The sequence below is a fragment of the Otolemur garnettii genome, unplaced genomic scaffold (assembly GCF_000181295.1).
Source record: "Otolemur garnettii isolate 467f Iridium unplaced genomic scaffold, OtoGar3 scaffold00132, whole genome shotgun sequence".
Lineage (NCBI taxonomy): Eukaryota > Metazoa > Chordata > Mammalia > Primates > Galagidae > Otolemur > Otolemur garnettii.
This window is the reverse complement of record NW_003852527.1, coordinates 4,517,215-4,529,018: the sequence shown is the minus strand read 5'-3', so window position 1 is coordinate 4,529,018 and position 11,804 is coordinate 4,517,215.

Sequence of the window (11,804 nt, the reverse complement as noted above, 5' to 3'; positions counted from 1 at the left end):
CAGAGTCACAAGCAATCTTCACCTTGGATAGCCATTTGCCTGACAAGGAGGAATGAGAAGATTAGTGAAAATATTTGATTACCAAATAAATTAGGATGAACTTTATCCATTGAACATCCATGGCATGTTATTGCCGTGACTATAACAGAGCATGTCATGCTACAAATACAATGGCCAATTCTACCTCAAGGAAGATCTTTAAAGCTAGATGGAAAATGAGTTTTCTCTCACTTACTGATAATCACAGATGATGGCTACTGTAGGACTCTGAGGGGAATTGTAAGGTCACCTCCATTATTAATAGGCGATGTTCACCATGGGCACAAGATGGCTGTGAGTGTAGTGGAGGGAGGTGCAATTATGGCTTAACAGGCCCATAAAGAGAAGGCAACAACTCCTTCAAGCCATGTCTAACCACCTGCAGTTCCCTCAATGTGCCTTGTTCTTTCTAAACCTTGAGGCTTCTCATGTGCTTTTCCCTCTGCCTAACTCGCCCTTCTGGGTTTGGCTTCATTGCTGAGTAGCTCTGTGAGTTCCAAGTAAAGATGGAAATGTGGATAGAGACAGACAATTCTCCCCTTTCTGATCCAGACCAAAACAACTAAGGAAATGTTGAAACAGGGACAAAGCATATGTCAGCACTGGAAATGAGACATTGAATTACCAGAGATTTCAAGAGATGTGTGTGCATCTGTCAGATACAATATCAGTGGGTCCAGATTAAAGAACAGTGCACTCAGGATATGCAACTCATCAAGCTAAGGCCACAGCAAGATCTCTGAAAATCAGATGGTAAAAAATGTCCCAGATCACTCCTTAGTTGGAAAGGCAAAATCCAGCAATGAGATGGGAGAAAATGGAAGGAATGGTTCAGCCTGTCTTGCTCACAGTGCGGCACAAGAGGTGTTTGAGAGGAATAGAAGCATGTTGGGTAAGAGCACCACACGGAGCAGAAAGCAAGCAGTAGAATGCGTTGCACAAAGCAGCTGGAACACAGCTGGAGTTGGGGCCAGGAGCAACCTGGAATAGGTCAGTCTGTACCAAACTGTGATACTTGTCTAAATAGAAAGTCCCTCCAACTTCTTGCCAAATATTTAGGTGTACCCATCCAATAAACTTTCCAAAGATCCTTTTTCATAATCTGGTTTATGTTACTCTAGTCATGTTTCAGGCATATGTAAATCTATACTCATGTATATAACAAGTGGGTTTATACTATAATGTAAGCTGATATTTTTTTCAAAATATATTTGAGATCACTTTCTATGACAGCACATTTTGATGGCTGTAGAGTATCCCAGGGTGTGAATGTTTCATGATCTAACTAACATAAATTTGTGTATGTTCCCAATATTTCTTCAAATATAAACAATACTCCTATAGAATGTGTGTTAATTATTTCTAATGAATAAAATTCCTAAGAGTCATTTGTTCACAGAGCATGCACATTTTGTATTATAATTGATACTGTCAGATTTGTATTCCCACATACAATAGAAGGGAGACTTGGCAATATAGGCGTATCATCAGCCTAAATGTCTAATAGCAGAATAATGCTTAAGGCAACCATCATATCTATGTGAGGAAATGTTTGTGACTATTTAAAATATGGTGTAAAAGAATATTCATATAAGAATATGGTGAGGAATTCTGGGAAGATGGCCAACTGGTAGCAACCCTCAGCAGAGGCTCCTAAGCAGAGGAAGAAAAACTGAATAGACTCAGACTCTTTTAAGCCAAAGGTGGGGAGCTGAGCCAAGAAAGAAGTTCAGCAAAGTGTAACTCCAAGGAAGAACATTCAAGAAAACAAATTACAGGTACAAAACCTATCAACTAGAGGACGGGAGACCCCTCCCCCAAGCAGGCGGCCAGCTGCAGGCTATCTGCAAATGATCAGGGAACAAAAGACCTCTCATTTTACCTCACTGGAGAGAGCCGCTAAACTCCAGGTCTCTTTCTCCAGGGAGGTCCCACTTTGAACCTAGACACCACCCTGCCAGGCATAAAATTGAACAGATATTTTCCCCCACAAGTCCAAACTCCTAGTCCAGTCTTTCCCCCTTGCATGATGGTCTGAAGTTCTGCCCCCTGCAGAGCACAGAGTGTTTGGTCTTGTCCTGAGAGATCTGGACATAGTGTGGACTGCCAACCATCAGGATGGAATCTGTGACTAACGGGGAAGAAAGAAGGTGTGGGAAGAAAGGGACACTTGGTGGGAGGAGGAGCAGTCCCCTGGCTATGACTATGCCTGGCCAATGGTGGTGTTGACCCTCAGTTTGGGCTATATCTGGCAGATAGTGTGCAGAACCCCTGGTTCTGATGGCACCCACAGAGGGAGAGTGGTTGTCCTTTGAGGATTGAGTTTGGCAGACAGGGCTGGTCCCCAGCCCTTGCTGGTCCTGCAAACAGAGGCTTGCTAGGCATGGACTGAGACCTGAGAGCAAGGGCGTGGTGGTCCCTTGATTCCAATAGAACCCTCAGGCAGTGGCTTACTTGGTGTGAACCAAGACCTGAGGGCTAGGGCGTGGCCCCCTGTCTCCAGTGGGGCTGGTGAGCAAAGGCTTACTGGGCAAGGACTGAGACCTGCTGGCAGAGTGCAGTGCCCTGACTCTAACAGAGCCTGCAAACAGAGGCTTTCCAGACAGTGGACTGAGACTGGCAGATGGAAGCGTGGTCCCCTGACTCCAACTGGTCTGGCAAGCAGAGGCTAGCTGGGTGTGGACTGAGATCAGAGGATGGCCCCTGGCACCTTAACTCCAACAGAGTCAGTACTTGCGAACAGAGGCTTGCCAGGTAGTGGACTGGGACTGGCAGGCAAGGCATGGTTCCCTGACTCCCACTGGTCTGGCAAGCAAAGGCTTAGCTGTGTGTGGACTGAGACCGGTGGGCCGGGACTTGGCCCCTGGTTCCAACTGGGCCTATGAGCAGAGAGTGGACAACAGTCCAGACTGAGTCTGGTGGGTGGGAGTGTGGATCCCTGGCTCCAGTTGTGCCATTGGAGACCCTTGAATCCCTCTCTGTTGAGCAAGTTTGCATTGCCAGAGACAATTTAATTGGAACCCATGTCTGGAGCTGTCCACACAGGGACATTCTGAGGTTGACCTTCAAAGTTCTGTAGTGGAAAAGAACTGAACAGTGTAGGCTGGGCACCACAGCTGTTTGTATCTCTTCATAGTTGAGATTTAAACCTAATATTATGGTTTCTTAGGATAGGATAGAGGTTGGCTGATATCAAAACACAGCTAGCTTATGCTGTTTCACCAAGTAGGTCCTCAGAGTCTCTGGCCAAAACTCTGAAAGGGGCTTTGTAAGGTTGTAGGAGATAAGCCACAATTACAAAGCCTAGAGTTTGGTAAGGGGCTATCTCTACTACCTAGGAACCCCAATTCAATCTCACCCTACCAGTTCTGATAACCAAATGGTGGAAAATAAACATGGTGTGGACCCAACAGAAGAACTCTGGCAACATGAATAATCAGAGTAGATCAACCTATCCCCAAGAAATGACAAAGGAGATACAACTGAAGATGCCATGCATAGACAAATGGCAGCAATGTCAGAAATCAAATTCAGAATATGGATTGCAAATAAGGTAAATAGAATGGAAGAAAAGATAGAAATTGAATTCCAAAAAGTAGTTCTAAAGTTGTCTGAAGAAATTAATGAATTCAAAGACCAAGTCACCAAAGATATGGACATAATGAGAAAAGAAATAGTAGAGCTAAAGGAAATGAAAAAGTTAGTTGAGGAGCTCCAAAATACAGTAGAATCCCTCATTAATAAAGTTGACCAGGCAGAAGAAAGGATCTCTAAAATTTAAAACAAAGCCTTTGAATGTTCCCAAACACTCAAAGAGGCAGACAAATGGAGAACAAAAACTGATCATTCCCTTAGGAAGTTGTGGAATCATTCCAAAATATCAAACATTTGTCTTATAGGAATTCGCAAAGTAGAAGAAAATGGTCCTAAAGGTACAGATGCTCTACTCCAAGAGATTTTGGAGGAGAATTTCCCAAGCATTGCAAGAGATATGGAACTTCAGATAGCAGACAGTTTCAGACACCAGCAAGACTCAATCCAAATAAAGCATCTCCTAGACACATTGTGATTAACTTCACCAAATTTAAGACAAGGAGAAAATTCTGCAAGCAGCCAGACATAAGAAAAGCATCGTCTACAAAGGGAGAAGTATCAGAATGACTGCAGATCTCTCAGTTGAAAGGAGAGAAAGCCAGAAAAATATGGTCATCAACCTTCAATCTCCTAAAACGTAACAACTTCCAGCCCAGGATCCTGTATCCAGCTAAACTGAGTTTCATTTGTGATGGAGAAATCAAATACTTTAATGACATAAACATGTTGAAGAAATTTGCTGTAACTAAACCAGCTTTCCAGGATATTCTTAGACCCATCCTCCACAATGACCAGTGCAATGCTCTACCTCTAAAGTATACTCACTGAGAAATTTTTGAACAAAACCCAATTTCCACAGTGGTGAAAGGATTAAAAATGTCCACTGGACATCCAAAAATCATGACACCCAAAACACAATCAGACTTATCAGTTCTCTCAATTAATGTGAATGGTTTAAATTGTCCTCTAAAGAGGCAGAGGCTGGCTGACTGGATATATAAACTCAGACTGGATATCTGTGTATGCAAGAATCTCACCTTACCTTAAAGGATAAAAATAGACTCAGGGTGAGGGAATGAACTTGTATAATACAGGCAAATGGGAACCAGAAAAAAGCAGGGGTTGCAATTTTAGTAGCATATACCTTTGGTTTTAAACCAACAAAGATAAAGAAAGATAAGGAAGGTCACTACATATTTATTTGTCAAGGGAAACACCCACCATGAAGAGATTTCGATAATTAACATTTATGCACCCTACCAGAATGTTCCTTTATTCATAAAACAGACCCAAATGGATATGCACAATTTGATATCTTCCTGCACTATAATAGTTGGAGATTTTAACACTCCATTGACAGTTTTGGATAGATCCTCCAAGAATAAACTAGACAAAGAAATATTAGACTTGAACCTGATCCTAGAACAAATGGACTTTATAGAACTTTATAGAACATGTCATCCTAATAAAACTGAATATACATTCTTCTCATCAGCCTATGGGTCATCCTCCAAAATAGAATATATCCTAGGACACAAGTCTAACCTTAGCAAATTTAAAAGTGTAGAAATTATTCCTTGTATCTTCTCAGACCACCATGGAATAAAAGTTGAACTCAACAGCAACAGGAATCTTCATACTCAAACAAAGTCATGGAAACTAAATAATCTTCAGCTGAATGATAGCTGGGTAAAAGACGAGACTAAGAAGGAAATCACCAAATTTTTGGAACAAAAGGATAATGAAGACATAAATTATCCAAACCTGTGGGATACTGCAAAGTCCTAAGAGGGAAATTTATAACATTGGAAGCTTTCATCAAGAAAACATAAAAAGAGGAAGCCAACAACTTAATGGATCATCTCAAGCAACTGGAAAAGGAAGAACATTGCAACCCAGCAGAAGAAAAGAAATAACCAAAATTAGGGCAAAATTAAATAAAATTGAAAACAAAAGAATTGGGAGGGGGATTGGAGGGATCACTTCTGAGGTTTATCTTACAAGGGTACAAGTGAATCTTTCTAAGAGTAGAATGTGAATTGTTTTAAAACAATTGTTTTAAAACAATAACTAAGAAAATGACATGAACGCTATGTTAACCAGTTTGATGGAAGTGTTTCGAATTGTGTGTGAAAACCCCACACTGTACCCCAGAAGTGCATTAATGTACATAGTTACCATTCAATTAAAAAAAAGAAAGAAAGAAAGAAAACAAAAGAATCATTCAGAAGATCAACAAAACAAAAGGTTGGATTTTGAAAAAGATTAACAAAATTGATAAACCTTTGGCCAACCTAACCAGAAATACAAAAATAAAATCTCTAATATCATCTATCAGAAACAATAAAGGTGAAATAACAACAGACACTTCAGAAATAAGAAAAATCCTCAATGATTACTACAAAAATCTCTATTCTTAGAAATGTGAAAATCTGAAGGAAATGGACCAATACCTAGAAGCACACCACCTTCCTAGACTCAACCAGAAAGAATTAGAAATCTTGAATAGACCTATATCAATCACTGAAACAGCATCAACAATACAAAATCTCCCAAAAAAGAAAAGTCCTAGACCAGATGGCTTCACATCTGAATTCTATCAAATCTTTAAAGAGGAATTATACAACCTACATTATAAAACCTTTTCCAAAGCATAGAAAAAGAAGGAATACTTCCCAACACATTCTATGAAGTAAATATCACCCTGATCCCCAAACCAGGAAAGGATCCAACAAAGAAAGAAAATTATAGACCAACATCATTAATGACTATCAATGCAAAAATATTCAATAAGATCTTAGCAAACAGAATTCAACAACACATTAAAAAAATTATGGGGCTTGGTGCCTGTGGCTCAAGTGGCTAAAGCGCCAACCACACACACCTAAGCTGGCAGGTTCGAATCCAGCCTGGGCCCACCAAACAACAATGATGGCTAAAAAAAAAAAAAAAAAAAAAAAAAACAGCTGGGCGTTGTAACTGGCGCCTGTAGTCCTAGCTACGTAGGAGGTAGAGGCAGGAGATTTGCTTAAGCCCAGGAGTTGGAGGGTGCTGTGAGCTGTGATGCCACAGCACTCTACCTAGGGGAATAGCTTGAGGCTCTGTCTCAAAAAAAAAAAAAAAATTATGGGTGGTGCTTGTGGCTCAAGTAGTAGGGCACTGGCCCCATATATTGGGGGTGGCGGGTTCAAGCTTGCCCCAGCCAAAAACTGCAAAAAAAAAAAAAAATTATACACCATGATCAAGTTGGCTTTATTCCAGGATTACAGGGTTGGTTCAAAATACCCAAAGCTATAAATATAGCACATCACATCAATAAAATTAAAAAGACCATATGAGTCTCTCAATTGATGCAGAAAAAGCCTTTGATAATATCCAGCATCCTTTCACGATCAGAACACTTAAGAAAAGGCATCAAAGGGACATATCTTAAACTGATAGAGGCCATATACAGCAAATCCACAGATAACATCATATTGAATGGTATAAAATTAAAAACATTTCCACTCAGATCAGGAATGAATCAAGGATGCCCACTGTTTCCACTGCTATTCAACATACTAATGGAAGTCTTAGCCATCACAATCAGGCAAGAGAAGGTGATTGAGGGTATCCAAATAGAGTCAGAGGAGATCAAACTCTCCCTCTTCACTAATGATATGATCCTATCCCTGGAAAATCCCAGGGACTCACCTTCAAAACTCTTAGAAGTGATCAAGGAATACAGCAGCATCTCAGGATACAAAATCAATACTTACAAGTCAGTAGTTTTTATACATGGCAATAATAGTCAAGCTGAAAACATAGTCAAGGACTTTATTCCTTTTACAATAGTGCCAAAAAAGATGAAATATCTGGGAATTTACCTAACAAAGGAAGTGAAAGATCTCTATAAGGAGAACTATGAAACTCTGAGAAAAGAAACAGCTAAAGATATTAACAAATGGAAAAACATACCATGCTTATGGCTGGGAAGAATCAACATTGTTAAAATGTCCATACTACCCAAAGTACTCTACAGATTTTATGCAATCCCTATTAAAGCACCATAGTCATACTTTAAAGAACTTGAAAAAATAGTACTTCATTTTATATGGAATCAGAAAAAAACCTCAAAATAGCAAATACATTACTCAAAATAAGAACAAATCAGGAGGTATCACATTATCAGACTTCCGGCTATACTATAAATCTATAATGATCAAAACAGCATGGTACTGGCACAAAAACAGAGAGGTAGATTTATGGAACAGATAGAGAACCAAGAGATGAACCCAGCTACTTATCGTCATTTGATCTTTGACAAACCTATCAAAAATATTCAGTGGGGGAAAGACTCCCTATTTAACAAATTGTGCTGGGCCCTTCACCATTAACAAAAATTGATTCTCATTGGATAAAAGATTAAACTTATGAGATGAAACTATAAAAATACTAGAAGAGAGTGCAGGGAAAACACTTGAAGAAATTGGCCTGGGAGAATATTTTATGAGGAGGACCTCCTCCCCCCCGGCAATTGAAGCAGCACCAAAAATACATTACTGGGATCTGATCAAACTAAAAAGCTTTTGCACAGCCAAAAGCCCAGTAAATAAAGCAAACAGACAACCTTCAGAATGGGAGATTTTTGCAGGTTATGCTTCCGACAAAGGTCTGATAACTAGAATCTACAGAGAACTCAAACTAATCAATAAGAAAAGAATAAATAACCCCATTTCTATGTGGACAAGAGACTTGAACAGAATCTTCTCTGATAAAGACAGGTGCATGGCCTACAAACACATGAAAAAATGCTCATCATCCTTAATCATCAGAGAAATGCAAATCAAAACCACTCTGAGATATCATCTAACTCCAGTAAGATTAGCGCACATCACAAAATCCCCAAACTACAGATGTTGGTGTGGATACAGAGAGAAGGGAATGCTTTTACACTGCTGGTAGCAATGCAAGCTAATACGGCCTTTTGGAAAGAAGTTTGGAGAACACGCAAGGAACTAAAAGTAGACCTATTGTTCAATCCTGCAATTCCTCTACTAAGTATATACCCAGATGATCAAAAATTATTTTACAACAAAGACATTTGCACCAGAATGTTTATTGCAGCTCAATTCATAATAGCCAAGATATTGACCCACAAATGGATTAACAAATTGTGGTATATGTACACCATGGAATACTATGCAGCCATAAAAAAATGGAAACATCTTTTATGTTTACCTGGATGGAGCTGGAACATATTCTTCTTAGTAAAGTATCTCAAGAATGGAAAAAAAATTATCCAATGTATTCAATACTACTATGAAATCAATATATAATCACTACACACTCATATGAATGGCAAAACATAACTATAGTCCAGAGAGTAGTAGGGAAGAGGAGAGAGAGGGGAGGGGAGGTGGGATATAGGAGGAGGGAGGGTATTTGGTGGGACCTCACCTAATGTGCATGACGCAATGGTACATTTCAAAACTATTAAAACATGAGTATAATTGTGATGGATGTGTTATTTAGTTCAATGCAAGCATTTCACATTGTATATCAAAGCAATACCCTGAACCCCATAAATGCATCAATGTACAAAGTTATGATTTAATTAAACAATAATAATAATTTTTTAAAAATTCAAAAAAGAATATGCTAATGATAAACTAAGTGAAACAGAAAGCTATAAAAAATAATATGTGGTATAATGCTATTCTTATTAAACCTTTTGGAGCTTTAGTCTGTCCACTGATAAAATTGGTGTAATAACACATACCCTAATTTGCTAGGAACAAAATAAGGTCACTTTCATGAAAAGAAGTAAACTATAAAGTTTCTGACCAATTTTAAGATTCACTAATTGAAACTAATGCTAGCATTTTCCCCAAAGCTCTAGGTGAATGGTATAACACAGACCAAACCCGTAAGGCCACCCAGGGGCTCAGTTAATAGAACACAGTGTGCAGAGGCCACCAACACTGGCAAACAGGAAGACCCCTCTGGAGACAGGGGATGAACTTCTCCCTTTCAGGGCCTCCTTTCCTTCACTTTGTCAACCTACCATTTCCAAGAATGCTCACCTTTTCCATAGAACTTGCCCTGACCCCCCGAATTGGCAACGGTTTTCCCTTTTCTTGTTTTCTTGTATACACCTGAACATTCAATCACTCAATGCCTTGCAGTTATTTTAATATAAGGCACATGTATGCCAGCTTTGAGTCAGACTGATTCAGTACAAACTCCTGTCCTACATGGGTCCCACATAACCTGTGAGATCTGAGCCTAGTTACTTTAACTTCTCTTGTGCCTTGATTTCTTTATCAGAAAAAATGGGGATAATTGAATTCCTCTTAGACAATTATGAATGTAAAGTCCTGTGTGACACAAAATAAGAACACAATAAATGTTAGCATTGGTACTAAAGTGTTGGTAGTGCATTGGTAATATTAATACCAATACCATTAATCCAATTTGATTATATGTTCTCTAAAGGCCGTGGCCACATCTTATCCTCACAAAATTTGGTAAACAATGCTTGTTTCTAAATTAATTTATCTAGATTTATATGCTTTTTATAAATTTGGCCCAATATTATTTATTCAGAGAACAATTTTTAGTATAGGTTCATAATCAACCTCACAGTCTTAAAATAATAAGATATCAGAAATTAGAAATAGGAAGGCAAATATAATACCCTCTATAGCTGACCAGCTTCCTGCATTGACCACCTCCTCAAGTTGACCCACTTTTCATAGACCAGACATGTACCACATCTGCGTATCAGCACAGTCAGCCTAGTTTCTTATGCCGACCACCTCTGTATATTGACTAGTTTGTTATAGTCCCTTGGGTGGTCAGCTTAAGAGAGGTTGTACTGTATTCCACTGGAGAGAGAAGTGGAAAGTAGAAAGTTGAAGTAGGAAAAAACATGTGGAGGAAAAAGGATTCACATGCTTGTCACAGAACACAAACCTCAGACTGGAGATGCCATTAACCAGCCTCAGTGTGTAAGGAAAAAAAATAACATCTTTACAGCAGAACATAAAACACTGGGAGTTGGTGTACATTATCATATATATCATACATAATATAAATGTATCCAATATATTATAATCAAAAATACATACATTTCAGGCCACAGGGAACAAAAAAGCCCCAGCTGAATACTTGGGCATTTGCATCCCATTATGAGTGGTTGCCAGCTATTGTCCTCCCCTGTCAATTAACTAAGCGAGTGTCATTCAGAGGCTAAGTCTGAACCAAACGTCTGGACTGAAATTTGACTTAATGATGCCAGAGACTCTCAAAGCAGTTCGCACTGAGTGAAACAAAACAACGCCTCCAATCCCCGGGGTGTTCATACTCAGAGGACAGGTGCTGGGGCACAGAGTGGAATTTGCAGAGAAGCTTCTCAGTTTGACAATGATTTAAACAACCTCAAAGCCATCTTTTGTTTCATAGAGCTCTACCTGCACGTTTCCAGCCCAATCACAAGAGAAGTGAGTTGCCTGATTTTAAATAGCATTCCTCCTTTGTGGCTGGTAACCAGCTGCATCTGTGCAGGGCGGCTAATTGGCAATTTTAAAGACACGTGGGGCCAACAAGGTCTCCTAAGCAGTGATCAACAGACCTAATGTATCACAGGAAAGGGAACAATGGGGATTAATAGCAGAATGTGTCTGTTTTATCATATTTTGAAGGGGTTGCATTTAAAAGAGTAAACAATACAAACATTCTATCTTCTTACAGAACGCACAAATTATAGTATGTTTTAATGCTTTATACTTAACATGAAATAAGTTGGAATATATTGTATAAAGTTATTTTAACCCCACTAAATGCTTTGATATGGAACTGCTCAAGGAACTTAAAATCATTAACCTTATCCAAGTTTTGAGTGTTCTTAGATTCAGTTAAAAGATAGTTCAGATGCAGGAAGAACTAAATTTGCAAGCAGAATGTCAATGCCACATTGAGTAGGGACTACATATTTGTCTAATTACTAATAATCAATTGTAAAAGACATAGTTGATGTACTCTGATTATACCCAGAAGCTTAATTCTTCTTGTTAAAGATGAGGGGCAGCAGAAGTAAAGAAAGCAGAATTCTTTTACCCTGCCAGGAGTTGGTGGTGATGTCCTGGCTTAGCATTCCTCATACCACAGTGGCAGTGTTCACCTGCTTG